A 4582-nucleotide genomic window follows, 5' to 3' on the forward strand; every position below is an offset into this window, starting at 1 on the left:
GCTAAACAAGACAATTATGGGGCACAGGTCATGCATTTGATAAGGATTCATTCCCAGCATTTGGGAGAATATTTTCTCCCTCTCTACCTGCAAAGATGGCAAGACCCTCTCCATTCTCACCCCATCCACTCTACAAATATAAAACTTTCTCTACTAGCCGCAAATTCTGTTCTGCAAGCAAGATAGCATTGCTGCAGAATTATCTTTAAATATTCCAGTAAAATTTAGTGCACTGCCCCGTAATAGGAAGGAGAAAGAAGACATGTGGACCCAGATCTTGGTCTTATGTACCAGTCACAGTGAGTTCACACTGATTTAGAATTATTAATAATTCAGGGTTTGAGTCTATGTTTATCTTGATGCATATTCTCCTTCCATTAAATTCCAAATATGAGTGCTGTAATGAATTCCTAACCTTTAAGTATCTGTAAACAATACTGCTCTGCAAATAAAGAATAAGAACCTAGTCCTTCCTTAACTTTCTTAGCTTATTTTGCTCAAAACCATTTTGCAGTGCAGGTTTTCAGTGAAGGATGCATTCCTCACCAGTATATGTATTATTTATCTCTCTCTTGCATAAATAATCCAAATAACTATTTGCCCCTACCGCATTTTGTGTCAGTTTCCTAATCTTCTCTAGAACCCATTGCGATTAGTACAATTTCTTTTGAGCTGCAGGAGCCAATACCAATGCACCCTGCACTCAGCACACCCATGCCTCATCCGGATTCTTAGAACTGAAAGTTTTCCTGGCTGCACCAAAGCAGAGGCTGAATGGGAATTCCCATTATTTGATTTTCTCCCTGTTGAGTACTTCAGCAAATGGCTTCATCTCCTTCCTCTTAGGGAAGGTTAGATGAAACATCTTGGAACACCTGCACAGCCTGCTCTTGAAATATTATCTAAGTCATCAGCCTAGCCTGTTGGAAAATATTTTTTTAATGCAAGTATCTTGCAAAATGAGTGATGTAATCTCTTGGTCTATTGTTGGGAAGGGTAACCAACACTCGATGTGCCCATTCTAACTTGATAAACTTCTGGCCTTCCTCCCCACCAAGCAATTGATGACAAAGTTTGGACATCTCTACCCTCATCTCCCCTTACGTTCCCACCCGTAGCCTCCGCTCTCAAGACAAATCCCTCCTTTCAGTACCCTTCTCCACCACCGCCAACTCCAGGCTCCGCCCTTTCTGCCTCGCCTCACCCCATGCCTGGAATAATCTCCCTGAGCCCATACGCCAGGCCCCCTCACTGCCCATCTTCAAAGCCTTGCTCAAAGCCCACCTCTTCAATGTCGCCTTCGGCACCTAACCACCATACCTCTATTCAGGAAATCTAGACTGCCCCAACTTGACATTTCGCCCATTAGATTGTAAGCTCCTTGGAGCAGGGACCGTCCTTTTTTGTTAAACTGTACAGCGCTGTGTAACCCTAGTAGTGCGCTAGAAATGTTAAGTAGTAGTAGTTGGTCCTGGCATTCGCCGACACCTCTAAATTGAAACTTTTCCTTCTCCCACAGTTCTGAAGGTTGTCTAGATTGTAAAGCACATCCTCATGTTTCTGTGCCAAAGCATCTGTGTTTGAGTGGGTCTCCACCAAAGCCTCTGAATATTCTTCTGCCTGCATCTACAGCTCAATTTGGGCCCCAAAGTCATGAAAAAGTCTCTATATTTAATTTAATTTCAATATTAGAATTTCCATGCACATCCCTTTAAGATCTTGCTGCAACCCCATGAGGTACTTTTCAGGTTGTGATTTAAGGCTGTGAGCACTTCTAGACTCGTAGTGCTCATCACAGGTGAGTCCGACTCAAGCTCAGAATCCAGACCTGGTGAAGTATTGTGGAGATGCAGCAGCTGGGAGGCAAGGCTGTGACAGTTTGGCAATAGGTATTAGTATCACCAGTTTGTGACAGGCATGTAGCACATGCGATCTCATTTTGATGGAGGTAGATTTTTGCCTTTTGTGCTTGGGAAGGAAGGGATCTCACCAACTATGCAGCTATTCAGGGAGATGTCACTTCCTCCAGACAACTAAAGCTTTTAAGGAATCAGGATAATTCCTATTATTATTCTCTTCTTAACAGTCAATGTTTGAAGACAGAACTACAATCTTTCACCAACCAAGCAGTAACAGAATCTTTATTACTGGATGTTTTATAGCTGATAAAAACAAGTCAAAGAAGATTACTCAGAGGTTCAAGAGTTAATGTCCATGTACAAATTTGCTCTCAAGTTTATAACCTTTTTAACAAAAATTTGTTAAGAAACAAGTTTACAATTAAAAAAAATAAATACATAAAAAATACCGTCCTTTAGAAGAGGAATTCTCTTCATTTATTCACTGCCCCTTTTATGAAGCTGTGGTAAAAGGGGGCCTGCGCTGGCATTGGCGCGTGTTTTTGATGTGCACTGAGGCCCACTTTTACCGCAATGGGTAAAAGGCAGGTCTTTGTTTTTTTTCAGGAAATGGCCGTGTGGCAAAAGAAGCACTTACCGAACGGCCATTTTGGGGGGAGGGGTGCACATACTGCCACCCATTATTGCCGGGTGCACACTGGCGCTACAAAAATAAAAATACTTTTGTAGCACCAGATATGACGTGCGCTGGGGGTGGGAATTACTGCCGGGCTTCTACGGTAGCCCGGAGGTACTTCCCTTTGTTTTTGTTTTTATTTATAAATTCCTCAATACACGAGCGGTAGCCCACGTTGGGCTTACCGCCGCTTAGTAAAAGGATCCCTAAAGTAGATAAAGACAGGTTGATTTTTAGACTGTATAATTCTTAATGGCCAATAATTGTTGTTCCTTAAACAATTTATTATAGTGACTCAGATGAAAATTTCAAAAGTAACTCATTAGAGCTTCATTAGAATGTTGATGGTGTAAGATCTATAAACTTCCTTTTTTATGGTTCATTTCTCTCAAGCTACAATCAAACCAAGGAGAAACCTTCTTACCATTGTATATCACAGAGACCATGGCAGGGTGCAAACCATACATATTTCTAATTTTTATTTTACTATAGCTATTTTGCATTTCTTAAGCTGGGAGCAGATTTGGACTTGCAAGACATATTTCTTTCTGGTAATTATCTTTCTAAGGCTGTAGAAATTTGTGGTTTGACATTTGGCCTATGCTAACTTCTGATAAGTTGCTGGTCAGCAATTAAGAGCCAGAGACTCCTATGACTAAGGGCACCTGCAGTATCCAGATAAACAATCAAAAGGAGAAGTAAATGGGTGTGTGTAAAATTGTAACTCCAGCAAGAAGGTGTGGACACTATAATGGTGACTTTAACCACTATCTAATGAAAACTTATGCTTTATATGACAGGCCTTAAAACTGTCTATGAAATTAGGGAATAAATGATAGAAGTTGGAAGATGGTAGAAAGTGCTGGAACAGGATTCACCATAAAAGGAAACAGAATATTCTGGACATATTCATTAGGTAGGAAGGGTAATTATAATTAAGATAATGAAGAAAGGAAGAAAAAAGTATGTAAGAGGAAACAACTGAGGATGGAGAGCCTCAGTGTGTCCACTAGCAGGTGGACATATTGACAGCTCCCAGGGAAAACTCTGTTTTAAAATTTTTTTATTTATAACCATTTAAAGTTTTACAAGCGATAAAACAACTTGCTGGAAATACAGAGAAAGTAATATATAGGAATTATTTCAGTCAGGTAATTCTATTCTCTTCCTTAGACCACTAAATAGGGAGAGTGAAAGAAGACAAGGAGATCAATTAAACAGTAAACAGAAAAAAAAAGTGGTATTAACCTGATTATCCCCAGATATTACTCGTCTAATTCATTATTCCACATTGATCATCTGGTTGGCTTCTTCGAGGCCAATACGGTGTATAGTCAAATCATTTCATTGAAAACATACTTATTGTCCAATATTAGTTAGAAATAATACATCTAATTACATTCTTTCTCTTTTAAAAACCAGAAGTTATTTAACAATACATATACTTAAGTCTCGGGGAAAACTCTGTTTTTATTTGCTACATATACTCTATTGGGATTTTTGTTGATATTTCAATAATTACTGATTGGCTTCTTTGACTATTTGAATAAACATTTATTATGTCTAATACTTATTTAGTAGCCAGAGTATTGTCTTGCCTTGGGTTCTGCCTGAGGGGCCAGGGTCCACCCTTCAGGAGACCTCCAGAAGGTTACTCCTGTTTCAGAGGCAAAGACGTATACCATATCTCACATGAGTGTGTAGTGGAGCAATGGCCATCAGTGTCTGTAGTTTTCTCATTCTATATTTTAAGTTGTGACTCAACCTGATTGCTGTCTGTAAAATCTATAATATCCCATTTAGTCATTAACTCCAAAAGGAATAAGACTTCTCTCCTTACAAGCCCTACCAATTAGCTCAAAACTAATGTAAAAATGGTAAGACCAAACTGCAGGTTGCACATCAAGGACTAAATTCTATAAAATGGTGCCTAAATTATCAGCACCAAAAAAAATAGCACTTATCCTTATTCTATAAACAGCGCTTAAATGTAGGTGCCATTTATAGAATAGCGCTTAACACTGGGAACTACAACTACTTTTAGGCA

Source organism: Microcaecilia unicolor, chromosome 9, assembly GCF_901765095.1.
Source record: "Microcaecilia unicolor chromosome 9, aMicUni1.1, whole genome shotgun sequence".
NCBI classification, from domain to species: domain Eukaryota; kingdom Metazoa; phylum Chordata; class Amphibia; order Gymnophiona; family Siphonopidae; genus Microcaecilia; species Microcaecilia unicolor.